A 14,560-nucleotide genomic window follows, 5' to 3' on the forward strand; every position below is an offset into this window, starting at 1 on the left:
CGTGTGTATATGAACACACATATACATATGTGCACACACACATTACTCATTTTTAGAAATGAGCCTAATCATATATAATATATTTATATATTATATATATGCAAGAGACACAGCTTTAAATTATACAGAATGACTAAGTTGTCATAGAGCCTGCTATCTGAGTGGAAGAATATCTATTGGATTCTTTTTATAGCCAACCAAAAAAATAAAAAACAAAAACCAGAAAGCCCCTCCCTCCAATGTTTGTCATTTAAGTCCCAACTGTGCTGTAGCCTTTAACTGTGTAAGACAGCAAGACAGCACATTTTGTAGATTAAACCAATAAACTCACAAACATAAAAGAAACAAATCTCATAATTGCGGATTTCAATTAAAGGAAGGGGGATCAAAGCAAACATTCTGCTGGAAATTACACAGCTGCTATCTATACAAAATGAGAAAAACGTCTAGAGCCAGCCATAATTTTACAGAGGCAAAAAAAAAAAAAAAACATGCAGCAAACCCTGCAGTAGGACAGATTGTCTATGCTCCTCACGTTCCAATCAGTAATACAGAAATATTGAGTAATAAATTCCTTGCCTCTCTCCATCTGAAAAGCTCCCACCATCTGTGAAAGACAATTTGTAACAGCCTCAATATTAAGATTCAGTAAACAGACAATCACTCCCCTTGTGCCAAGCCATGGCTACATTTGGAGAAAAGCATAAAGCAAAACAATTAGTAACACCGAGACCCCTCTATTACAAATTATCCAGCCACCAAAACAACTAGTTTCAATTGCAGTTTCCCTTCAACTGGAGAGGAATGCAGGAGATCCTGCATATTTGGCTACCTCCATGGCCCATGCGTAGGCCTCATCCTAATGCGTTGAATTATTATTGATGGCTGAGGCAGTTCTGCTCTGTCGGTGAACCAATAATGTCAAGGCACTACCTGCAAGATTAATTATAGGAGAGAATAGGCTGAGGTTTCTTGGGACTGAGACATTAATATAGACTGAGCATTAGTTTCAGGGGATTCAACAGACAGTTGAACTAACGCCTCAAACAATGTGATTCGCACTAAATCCCTGTAGCTGTATCTTAGCAGCATGTGGAAGCTTAGAACAATTGTTTTTAACTATGAGGTACAGCGCATTATGTATAAAAAAAAAAAAAACAACAAAACCCTAAAATACAAAATCAACAGTTCTACTTGAGTTACAAATTCAACCTGAGCTTTGCAGAGAGCGTAGGTGATACTATTTATTTCACCACAAAGAAAAGGTGACACCACTTTCCTCATGCGTTTGTCCTTGGAACATGTAAAATATGTTCTTATTTACTGCATTTTCTAGGGTTTTGAGTAGGGTGACAAATCTTCCTGGTTTTCTTGAAAAAATATCAATTCCCACTTGGTATCCTGGAGTGATTATTAAAAGCACACACATTTTATTCTTTAACTGTCGTGGTTTGGATGATAAGTTATACAATCATTTTAGTTCTAAGGCATATGGAGCCTGAAGCATTTTCTCAGTGCGGCTATAGCCATCTTTTATGTAAATATTTTATTTGCTTATGATATGCAGATATTTGTACACTTTCTTGGAAATAAAAATTTTAAAGAAGCTGAAGTGCGAAGTTAAATCGAAGGATATGCTACAGTTGTAATCTTAGTGAAATTTAACTTGGGGCTTCTTCATTTTGCCAAATTCAAAGTTGTATGATATACAATTATATTATATATGTGTGTGTATATACATAAATGTATATACAAATATTTAAATATATGTATATACCCATATGATATCAGGTAACATTCATTTGATTCTTAATTCTTAATCTGTACTAGACACTCATCAAATGATTTTACATATTCTAATTCTTGCTTTATAGATAAATAGATATGTGTGTGTAAATATTTATGCATATATACATGTATGAAATCTGCATATATCTATATGTATGTATATATAAATATTCCATAAATCTATATATGCATGTGTATATATGTCTGTGTATATATACCCAACATATATATGTGTATATATACACATATACATATACACATATGTGTATATATACACACACACATATATAAACACATGTGTATATACATATATGTATGTATACATATATACACACAAAATATGTATGGAATCTCTATATATACTCTCTATACATTCTGTCTATATATTTTGTTAATATTTTCAACTGAAAAAAGTGAGGCACAGATGGATGAATGATCATGTTCATGGTTACAGAGTGAGCAAATAGTAATGTTCAGATTCAAATTAAAAAACTCTGTCCTTAGTGTCCAGTCTGTAACCAGTTAACAAGCTCTTATAATTCATATGTGTATGCATTTAATACATGCATTGTGGAGGTTTCTGTATCAGTCTCACTATTTAAATCATCTGGAGTATACCAGAGAAAACAAACCATGGTAGCAAAACTAGTAAGGCTAAAGAATTACAACCATGCACTGCTGAATTTGTTATTGTAACTAGGAGGCTATTTTGTATTCTAACATGGAATAGTTATCTCAAAATAATTTATTTTACTTTGCAAGTTAATGCTATTCTCGACTATCTCTCTATTCTCCTCCCAGCAGCAATCGAAAGGAAATTGAAAAAAAAATCCGGGATAGATTCGATCTATTGTCTTAAAATGTCATGACTGTGGAGCGTATGATAGTTAGAAATAAGTTATCAGGCATCTCCACACAAGTAAAGACAAATGTCTTTGTCAGTTTTAAATAGACAGGGAGGAACACTCTGCTTGCGAAGGAAACTAAATTCCAAGTAACTGGAAGGACTGCATTTATATATATGTATACATCACCTGTCACCTGCACTTCTGTTTAGGGTGTTTCAATAGAAAATTTATAATTAAAAAATCGTGTAATCTGAATATACCATATACAGTTATGCATATTAAGAGTCTGTCTAGTTTTATTGGTGTTATTATTTCACATGAGGAAAACACAAAATAGAGACAACACATTTTGCTAACCAGAGAAGATGAGGGGCAAGGGTCAACCTGTGTAAGATTCTTTCCATGGTGCCTTAGATCACATTTAAAAGACTAAGTTAAACAAAGTTTAGAAAGATTCTCTAGCTTTTCTAGCATTCCATAGTTGTACCTGCCTCCAGGAGATTTTCATGCTAGTTGATAAAATGGTCCTCTTTCTATGGCTCTCCATCCTAAATATACTCTTTAGTTATTAAATAAACATTATGTTTCAGGCACAGTTCAACACTGGGGTAGATGCTTGAGCAGTGAGGTGAATGAGACACACAAGGAATCTGCCCTCATAATGTGTAAAACCTTGTGGACGAGGTAAGTAATGAATATAGAAATGAAAAGACAACTGGAATATTTGCTCGCTCTTCTTTTTGCTGATAAAACCTTTAACACTTTTCTTCTTTTTAATTCAGTGTCACCTCTGACTTGTCTTATTTCTGTTATCAGTACCTTGCCAAATTCTTGTGATTCGATATTTCAGGGAATTTCCTTCTTGTTCCTCTTTTCCTTTCCATTCTTCTGAGATCTTCAACCACAAAAGGCATGTTTAAAATTTATGATAGCAGCTATGAAGTCTTTAGTATTATTTCCTTGGGTTTATTGATTTTCTGTAATTATCTTTCTAAAATGAACTGCATCTTCTTTTCTTATATATTGTTTGGCTTGCTTGTCTTTAGTATTGAATATATATTATGTGTTTATATTTGTGACTGTCATAAATTTATTTAAGGTTTTTTGCTCAGAATTCTCCCTGTTTGAATCTTATTGTTAAAATGTGATTTATTATTAATTCATTATTAAAATGTGGAATTTGGGTGCTGTGTGTTGAATTCATAAAACTCCTTAGTTAATGGCACATCATCGTCACTGATCTGTGCCGCAAAACTCTTGAAAAATGTTATTTACTTTATTCTGTATTCTTTATTCCTATTTTCCTCTCCCTTATACTACATAGAAAGACATTTTGTAATGTTTAACATGGGAAAAATTTTGGTATACATTTTTTTTTTAAAGTAGGCATTTATATTCGGTGCTTGAATTTTAAGTTGCATAATAAAAGTGTTGGATATTCGATTTTAGAGATTTGTCCATGTTGTTGTTTTCATATCTAGTCTTTTAACAGCTGGCCAGGGTTTCATGGTGCATGCCCACCAAAGCAAACTGCACACTTGCCTGCTGATGTACAACTTGCCGCAACAAATCTCACTGTAATACCATACTTGAATATATTCCCTTATACTTACCTATGAAATAAGGTCTTTGGTTATATACCAAGTCAATTTTCTGCGTCATAGTTTATGAAAGGAAAGAGTTAATAGCAGGCCTGTGATCTGTTTTTTCCACCTCTTCTTCAGGAATGGGACAAGATGAAAGACTTTCCAGTGAAACCATCTTTTAAACATATGAATGTCAAGACTTCTGCAAAACATATGTCGATATTTTCTAGTGGGTGAGCCCTTATCTTTGAAATATTGTGGCAAACTCTATGAGTTTGACAGAACTACCACAACAGAATAGCATAGACTGAGTGGCTTCAACAACAGAAATTTATTTTTTCACAGTTCTAGGGGCAAGAATTACAATATTGAGGTACCAACAGGTTTGATTTTCTCTGGTGTCTCTCTCCTTGGCTTGCAGATGTCCACTTTCACGCTGTGTGTTCACATGGTTTTTCCTCTGTGTAGGCACATCGCTGGTGTCTCTTTGTATGTCAAAATTTCCTCTTATGAGTACACAAATCAAATTGAATGAAGGTCCACTTTAACAGTCTCTTTTTAACTTAATTATCTCCTTAAAGGCCCTGTCTTCAAATACAGATACATTCTGAGATACTGGGGATTGCAGCTTGGACATATGAATTTTAGGAGAACATGATTCAGCCTAAGTACCTGGTTGGTCTATGTTGCTTATTGTCAATTTACCTAGAATATCCCCTTAGAAAATGTCTTATAGACCAGATAATTTTCAGAATATAACATAAAAATATTTCATGACTTGCATAGCTCCCTTTTTGTAAGTTATATCCTTCTAGCATAGCTGAGACCTATATGTTAAATCTGTGTCTGACACACTGTAAAATAAAAACTTAGGACTCAAGAACAGTCCTGGATTTCTCCATGCCTCTTCTGGCTACACAATTACCCTTGCATTCTGTAACAGGGCCATATATGCAAAGTGGCCGCCAAGTGCCAAAGGAGCAAAGAAGCTGCAGAAGGAGACAGACAAATCCAGTTTGTTGGTTTTGAGTGATTTATTAAGGGAACTTGCAGAAAGAATAGTGGCCTTGGGCAACCACAACACAGGTAGATTTTTACACTGTGAACTCTCAGACCCACGGCTTATACTTTGGGGAAAAAGCCTATGTACACTGGAGGAATGTGTAAGTCATTGCAGACATTTCAGCCTACAATTTCCGGGACTGTAAGGGTTGTTTTGGAGGAAACTTGCTGTGAATAGGTGTTCTTACATAGGAGCAATAATACATCAACTAGACATTTTGGCGGCATTCCTGGACTGGGGTTAGTCAGATGTTATATGACAGATTAGCATTTAATAAAGTCACTCTTGTCCCTATATCATGGTCCTGAAATTATTAGTAAATTTTGGTATCTAATAAGATCTCAGATTCATGTGTGTCTTACTGAACAACTAACACTTTTTGTTGTGATGTGCAGTTTTAGAAACTGATGGGGTTTTTTGTTCTTATGTCTACACATTATGAGTCTTTCTATCACTCTATTCATAAAGACTTTAGAATCATAACACTTAATTAATATTTTTAATTTTAAAACGTATTGAGGATCTATTGATCATATTTTTCTACCATGTTATTAAACAACTCATTACTATGTATTATCTTTTTCTTGTATTAAAAAATGTTGAAAGGTATTCAAAAAGAGAAGCCAAAATACCTTGTAGTATAAGAAGGAATAAAAAAATATGAAAAATGTATGATGACATGTATCTACCATTTTATTATCATCTGGAGTAAATTTATTGCCCCCAAAATTTTGTGTTCTACCTATTTATCCTTCCCTCTTGCAACTCCTGTCAACCACTAATCTCACTGTTTCCATAGTTTTGCCTTTCCTTCATGTCATATAGTTGAAATTATACAGTATACCGTCTTTCTAAATTGACCTCTTTCACTTAATAATATATGTTTAAAGCTCCTCCATGTCTTTTTGTAGCTTTATAGCTCTTTCTTTTTAGGAGTGAATGATATTCTATTGTTTTAACACAGTTTATTTATCTATTCATATACTGAAAAACATTGTGGTGGCTTCTAAGTTTTTGACAGTTATGAATAAATTGCTATAAACATCTTTGTGTAAGTTTTTTATAGACATAAGTTTTTAACTCTTTTGGGTGAATACCAAGAAATGTGATTACTGAATAGTATGATAGGAGTATGTTTAGTTTTGCAAGAAACTCAAGAAACTGCCAAATTTTGTTCCAAAGAAACTGCACAATTTGCATTTTCACTAGCAATAAATGAGATTTCCTATTACTCCACATCCTTTTCAGCATTTGATATTGTCAGTGTTCTAGACTGTGGCCAATTGTAATATGTATGTAGTAGTTTTTTATTATTGTTTTAATTTTCATTTTCCTGATGACATATAGTGTGAAACATGTTTTCTTTTTGAGACGGAGTCTCGCTCTGTCACCCAGGCTGGAGTGCTGTGGCCGGATCTCAGCTCACTGCAAGCTCCGCCTCCCGGGTTTACGCCATTCTCGAGTAGCTGGGACTACAGGCGTCTGCCACCTCACCCGGCTAGTTTTTTGATTTTTAGTAGAGACGGGGTTTCACCGTGTTAGCCAGGATGGTCTTGAACTCCTGACCTCATGATCCACCCGTCTCGGCCTCCCAAAGTGCTGGGATTATAGGCTTGAGCCACCGCGCCCGGCCGAAACATGTTTTCATATGCTTGTTTGTCATCTGTATGTTTTCTCTGGTGAGGTTCTGTTTAGGTCTTTTGCTGATTTAAAACTCTAGTGTCTTTTTTATTGTTGAGTTTTAAGGGTTCTTTGAATATTTTGCCTAATAGGTTTTTTTTTTTTTAATTAAACGTGTGTCCTGAAAATATCTTCTCTCATGCTTGTGTTTTAATTCTCTTGACAGTGTCTTTTTCAGGACAGACATTTTTAATTTGAATAACATCTGTTTTATTGTTTTTTTCTTTCATCAATCATGCCTTTGGTGTTGTATCTAAAATGTCATCACCAAATCAAAGGTCATCTATTTTTCCTTATGTAATCTCGAAGTGTTTTATGGTTTTTCAATTTAACATTTAGGTCTGTAATTCATTTTCAGTTAATTTTTGTGACTGGAGTGGTCTGTGTCTAGAGTCATCTTTTTGAATGTGGATGTCCAAGTGTACAATGACTGTTTGCTGAAAAGACTACAAAGGATCTTCAAACAGTTCATAAAAATTTTCTAAATTTTCCATGAATTTCAACTTTTCTCACAAAAATAAACTTGCATTGTCTTGTTGTAACATGTCTAAACAGGACCTAGTTTGAGGTACTCAGAAGAATATGACACCAGTTTGAAAATAACACCTATCAGAGCAACATGAATTCTGATAAAATGAAGCAAGAACAAGCATCAGATTTATGGTAAGGCTTGAGCAGACACATAGAGAAATAATTGACCAAAAGCCTATGGGGACAATATCCAAAATAAATCAGCAGTTTACAAATTATAACTGATGTTAAGAAGGGATGAGATAATGTTGAAGCTGAAAGCTCAAAAGAGCAGACCATCCACCTCAGTTTATGAGAAAAGAAAAAAAAAAAAAAACAAAAAACTTGTTTGTGCCCTAATTGAAGAGCACCAAAAATTAACAGCACAAATAGGTAACAACCTGGATACCTCAATTGGTCCAGCCTACAAAATTCTGATTATAAAATCAAAGATGAGCAAACTTTCCACTTTATGGGTGCCAAAACCATTGCACAGAGATGAGCTACAGATAAGAGTAGAGCTTTCAATTGAAATTTTAAACAAATGGAATCAATATCATGAAACATTTCTTTGAAGAATTGTAACAAAAGATGGAACACGGCTTTAACAGCAAGATCTTGAAGACAAAGAAGAATCAAAGCAATGGTACCAATATGTGGAAGTGGGCTAGTCAAAGTAAAAGCAGATCAGTCAAGAGCAAATATTATGGCAACAGTTTTTAAGGATGCTCAAAGGAATTTTGATTGTTGACTTTCTGGAGGGCCAAATAATGATAACATCTGTTTATTATAAGAGTGTTTTGAGAAAGTCTGCCACAGCTTTAGCAGAAAACACCTGAGAAAGGTTCACTAGAGTCTTTTCTCTACCATGACAAGATTCCTGCTCATGCCTCTCAAACAACAACAATTTTACAAGAGTTTCAATGGGAAATCATTAGGCATCCCCCTTGCAGTTTTAATTTGGTTTCTGTTGATTTCTCTTTCTTCCTGATATTAAAAAATCTAAAATGGGCAGCCAGTTTTCTTCAGTTGATTATGTAGAAAAGCATTGACATCATTAAATTCTCAAGACTCTCAGTTCTTTAGGGATTGACTCAATAATTGGTACCATCTCTTACATAATTGTCTTGAACTTGGTGGAGTTAATGTTAAAAGTTTATATCTTTAATTTTTATCTTTAAATTCCAGTTTTCTACATATTTTAAAAATTTCCCTCATATTTTTCCTGCATTGTATTGCCTTTGTCCTTTGTGAAAAATCAATTGGCTATATTTATATGGGTTTATTCCTTCACTCTCTATTATTTTCCATTGACCTATTTGTGTATTTCTTTGTCAATACAACCCTGAATTGATTACCCTAGTTTTATAGAAAGTCTCAAAGCAGGGTAGTATCAGTCCTCCAACGTTATTCTTTTTCTTTAATATTGTGTTTGCTATTCTGCATCTTTTGCCTATTCATATCAATATTAAAATAAATTTTTCATTATCTATAAGATAAATTGTTGGGATTTTATATTGAGATTACATTGAACCTGTAGATTAAGTTGGAAAGAATGATATCTTTATAATATTGAATTTTCCTGTTTATGAACATGAAATATCTCTCCAAGTTTTTAGCTCTTCTTTAATTTCTTTCATCACAGCTTTGTACTTTACTTCATATAAGTCTTGAACATAGTTTGTTAAATTTATACATAAATATTTCTTTTCTGGATGCTAATGTAAAGGTTATTGCATTTTTTAATATGCAAAAGTTACCAATGTAAAACACAACAAAAAAGTGCTTGCATCATAAATACATTTGTTGCAAATAACAAAAAGCCCAAATATCAATGGCTTTAACATAAAATAGATTTACTGTTTCCTTACACTTACAAGATGCTCCTTCACATAACAGACTATTCCAGGTACACAGAAGAAGGAATAAAAACCAAAGAAATTTGTGAGACTTTGTTTTAATCAGAAAGATACTAAAACTCTCACTGAAGGCTTTTTATCAAATTCCTTTTACATATTATTGGCTAGAATTTTATCTCATGATCAAACTTTGCTGCAAGAGAATATAAAAAGGTGTGTATTTTGAGCATTACATGTTGAAAATTCAATATGGATATTTTTACAGTGGGGATAAAAGAGTACAACAGATATTGAATAGACAACTAAGAGTTAGGGCTAAATTAATACTTCAGAAACTTATGTGTAGAACAGCTGAATATTTGAAAGAACAGGCCAGCAAACATATTAGACTTGAGTTCTCTGATTTATATATTTATTTTAAATTAATATAAAAATAACCATCTGTTTCTGTAAAGCATATGGTTGTTAAATAGATATTCAATAATAAAATTTGCTTTGTTTATGAAATAAATAGTTGCTTGGAATTTTTTACAAGAGACATTAGCAAATTATGCTAGGAATAAAAATTTATTCATAATTTATCTATTTTGCAATACTATGAACAAATAATCACCATTAGAAAATATAAAAGGGACCTGGGGTTTTAGTAAATCTCTGACAGGGACCTGGGGTTTTAGTAAATCTCTGACATATCCCTTGCCATGATCACAGAATCTGTATGTATATCATCTTCTTGTATAATCTGACCAATCACTGATCTTTGAAGTAATCATTCCTTTGATTGAAATTTTAGCTTATTTTGTTTCATGAAACTATTTTTAACAGATTGTATATTTACTTGAGAAGTTTTCTTTTTTATATGACTACACTATACGTATCAGAAATATGACTTACTCACTTATATATCCTGGTTTTATCTAACTAATTTTTAGCAAAGTGGGTTCCTCACATACACTTGTAGAACAAACATTAATAAATCGAACAAATACTGATGGTCTCATGATTCCACAAATTTGTTGTGTTTAGCAAATTTGTCTGAAACATAATTTCAACCCTAAACAACATATAAACTAAACTTTTGCTCCTGAGGGGTGTGTGTGTGTGTGTGTGTGTGTGTGTGTGTGTGTGATTTTCACATTTTAGTAACAATCTGTAAGATAGGGATGCTGTGCAAAGTTCAGCAGTTTTTATGGGTTTCTGTTGTTGCTATTGTTGTATTTTATACCTTCATAATGTCATGATAAAATTTATGAATTCACACGTTGATTGATATGATTTGGATGTGTCCCCACCCAAGTCTCATCTCGAATTGTAGCTCCCATAATTCCCATGTGTCATAGGAGAAACCTGGTGGGATGGAATTGAATCATGGGGATGGGTCTTTCACATGCTGTTGTCATGATAGTGAGTTAATTTTCACAAGATCTGATGGTTTTATAAGGGGCTTTTCCCCCTTTTGCACTGGAATTCTCTATTGCCTGCTGTCATTTAAGACATGACTTTGCTCCTCGTTTGCCTATTGCCATGATTGTGAGGCCTCCCCAGCCATGTGGAACTGTGAGTGAATTAAATCTCTTTCCTTTGTAAATTATGCTGTCTTGGGTATGTCTTTATTAGCAGTGCAAGAATTAATAATACAATAAATTGTTACTGGGAGTGGGGTGCTGTTGTATAGATACCCAAAAATGTGAAAGTGACTTTGGAACTGTGTCACAGGCAGAGGTTGGAACAGTTTGGAGGACTCAGAAGAAGATAGGGAAATGTGGGAAATTTGGAACTTCTGAGAGACTGCTTGATTGGCTTTGACCAAAAGGCTGATAGTGATATGGACAATAAAATCCAGGCTGAAATGGTCTCAGATGGAGATGAAGAACTGGTTGAGAACTAGAGTAAATGTCACTGTTGCTATACAAAGAGACTGGTGGCATTTTGCCCCTGCCCTGGAGATCTGTGGAACTTTGAACTTGAGAGAGATGATTTGGGGTATCTAGTAGAAGAAATTTATAAGCAGCAAAGCATTCAAGACGTGACAGAGCATAAAAGTTTGAAAAGTTTGCAGCCTGATGCAGTAGAAAATAAAAAACTCTTTTTCTGCGAAGATATGCAAGTCAGCTGCAGAAATTCATGTAAGTGACAAGGAGCCAGATGCTAATTTCCAAAGCAATGGGGAACATGTCTCCAGGGCATGTCAGAGACCTTCATGGCAGTCCCTGACATCACAGGCCTGGAGGCCTAGGAGTAAAAAATGGTTTTGTGGGCTGGGCCCAGAGTCCCCCTACCTGCTCTATGTAGTCTCCAAACATGGTGTTCTGCATCCCAGCTGTTTCAGCTCCAGTTGTGACTAAAAGGGGCCATCACACAGCTCAGTTTGTTCCTTCAGAGGATGCAAACTTCAAGCCTTGGCAGCTTACATGTGATGTTGGACCTGTGGGTGCACAGAAGTCAAGAACTGAGGTTTTGGAACCTGCATCTAGATTTCAGAGGATGTACGGAAATGCCTGGGTGTACAAGCAGAAGTTTGCTGCAGGGGTGGGGCCCTCATAAACAACCTCTGCTAGGGCAATTCAGAAGGGAAACGTGGAGTTGGAGCCACCACACAGAGTCCCCACTGGAGCACTGCCTAGTAGAGCTGTGAGAAGAGGGCCACTGTCCCCTAGACCCCAGATGGTAGATCCATTCACAGCTTGCTCTACATGCCTGGAAAAGCCACAGGAGCGGAACTTCCCATGCCATGGGAGCACACCTTTTGTTTTAGCATGAACCGGATGTGAGACATGGAGTAAAAAGGAGATTATTTTGGAACTTTAAAGTTTAATGACCACCCTATTGAATTTCAGACTTGCCTGGGGCCTATAGCCCCTTTGTTTCTTCCATTGGATATATACCCAATGCCTGTACCCCCATTGTATCTGGGAAATAACTAACTTGCTTTTGATTTTATATGCTCATAGGTGGAAGGGACTTGCTTGTTTTCAGATGGGAATTTTGACTGTGGACTTTTGAGTTAATACTGAAATAAGTTAAGACTTTGGACTGTTGAGAAGGCATATTTGGTTTTGAAATGTGAGGACATGAGATTTGGGAGGGGCCAGGGATAGAATGATATGGTTTGGCTCTGTCCCCACCCAAAAGTCTCATCTTGAATTGGGAGGAATCTGGTTGGAGGGAATTGAGTCATGGGAGTGGGTCTTTCCTGTGCTGTTCTCATGATAATGAGTTAGTTCTCATGAGATCTGATAGTATTATAAGGGGATTTTTCCCTCTTTTGCACTGCACTTCTCTTCTGCCTGTTGCCATGTAAGACATTACTGCTCCTCATTTGCTTCTTTCATAATTGTGAAGCCTCTCTAGTCATATGGTACTGTGAGTCCATTAAGCATCTTTTTCTTTATAAATTACCCAGTCTTGGGTACATCTTTATTAGGAGCATGAGAATGGACCAACATGTAGTTTCTCTATTTTATAAGATTTGTCTCACTTTTGCCTATTTTTGATAAGAAATTGTTTTGTATATATTTAATTTGTTCCAACTTCAACACTTGTGGGAACCATTATAAGGTTATTCCCTCAAAGTTGCTCATGTTTCATGCTGAGAACCTGTGAATATGTCAAGAGGGACTTTACAGATGCAGATGTGATTAAACATCTTGAGATGGAGGGATTATTCTGTATTATTTAATGGAACTAATGTAATCACAAAAATGCTTATAAAACGGAGGCAGGAGAGTCAGCCTCTGAGAGAGAGAGAGAGATTTCAAGATGTTACACTGTTGGCTTTGAAAATGGAACAAAGGGCCATGAGCAAACAAATGAAGGTGACATCAGGAAGCTTGAAACACAAAGAGAGATTCTCCTCTAGAGCCTTCAGAAACAACACAATCCCCAAATACCTTGATTTTAGCCCAGTCAAACTCATCCTGGACTGCTCTCCTACCAAAATTATGCTATTTTAAACGACTATATTTTAGGTAACTGTAACAGCAGTAATAGGACACTACTAGAACTCCCTACCACAATTAATGAAAACAATCTCTTTTGGATGACACTTAATCTTGTCTCTTTAAGTAAAATGTTCAATCTCTATGAATCCTGCTTAATCCTTCTTATGTACTCAAAATATAGGCAGCGGCTTACAGTGTTTTTATATCACAGAGTTAAAGGGGACCCCAAAACTATGCAGAGACCATGGCTCCTATGTCTTCAGTCAACTTTGTTCTTTTCTGATTATGCTGCAAGTATTGATTTATTGGTCAATCTTTTACCATTAAGTATAATGTTAGATGTAGGGTTTTTTGTAGATTATCTTTACCAAGCTGAAGGAGGATACCTCTCTATTCCTATTTTCCTGAGAGTTTTTATAATAAATGGGTGTTGATAAGTTTCATGTTTTTTTCTGCATAGATTGTTATAATCAAGTGATTTTCATCTTCTAGGCTAAAATAATGTGTCATGGAATTAACTAATTTGTGACCCTTGAACTAGTCATATGTTCCTAGTGTAACCTTAATTGGTCATGGTGTATGATTGTTATTACTAAATTAGACTTGCTAACATTTAAAAAATGATTTTGTGTTTATATTCACAAGTGATAGACTCTATAATTTTTGTGCTTTCTTTTTTTGATTTCAGATATCAGCACAACAGTAGTCTTATAAAATAAATTAAAGATTGTTGCTTCCTCTTTACTTATCTGAAAGAGTTTGTAAACTCATATTAATACTTCAAAAGTTTGATATAATTCTTGATGTAAACCATTTGGGCATATAACTTTCTTTTTCAGGAGATTTATAGTTTAAAAATCGACTTGCTTAATAGCTATAAAATTATTCAAATTATCTATTTCATCTTGAGTGAGTTGTGAAAATATTTTCAAGACTTGGTGCAGGTTGTCTGAGTTGTCAAATGTATATGTTTTAGAGTTGTATATAGTATTCTTTTTTGCCTTTTTTATATCTATAGGATTTATAATTGTATCCTATTTTTATTTCTGATATTTATACTAATAATTTGGTTATCCTTTTTTCCTTACTCTTACTAGATACATGTTAATATTATTGATTTTGTCAAAGAATAAACTTGGTTGTTTTCCAATATTTATGTTTTTATTTTTTATTTTATTCACTTATAGTCTTATTATTTTCTTTTGTATGCTTACTTCATGTTCATTTTAGAGCTTTTTATGTATGTTCTTTAAGTGGGAGAGTAGATGATTTATTTGATGCTTTT

General features: G+C 34.5%; 1 long non-coding RNA gene across 1 annotated transcript in view; it reads right to left on the reverse strand.

The window, feature by feature from the left end:
* The window catches only part of LOC105501950, a 34,332-nt gene that overhangs the window by 5,407 nt on the left and 14,365 nt on the right, over window positions 1–14,560 (reverse strand). Inside the window, exon 4 of the long non-coding RNA XR_001000258.1 lies at window positions 833–933. This is a non-coding gene — a long non-coding RNA (uncharacterized LOC105501950). The remainder of the gene's footprint in view (window positions 1–832; window positions 934–14,560) is intronic.

Source organism: Colobus angolensis, unplaced genomic scaffold, assembly GCF_000951035.1.
Source record: "Colobus angolensis palliatus isolate OR3802 unplaced genomic scaffold, Cang.pa_1.0 Scaffold761, whole genome shotgun sequence".
Lineage (NCBI taxonomy): Eukaryota > Metazoa > Chordata > Mammalia > Primates > Cercopithecidae > Colobus > Colobus angolensis.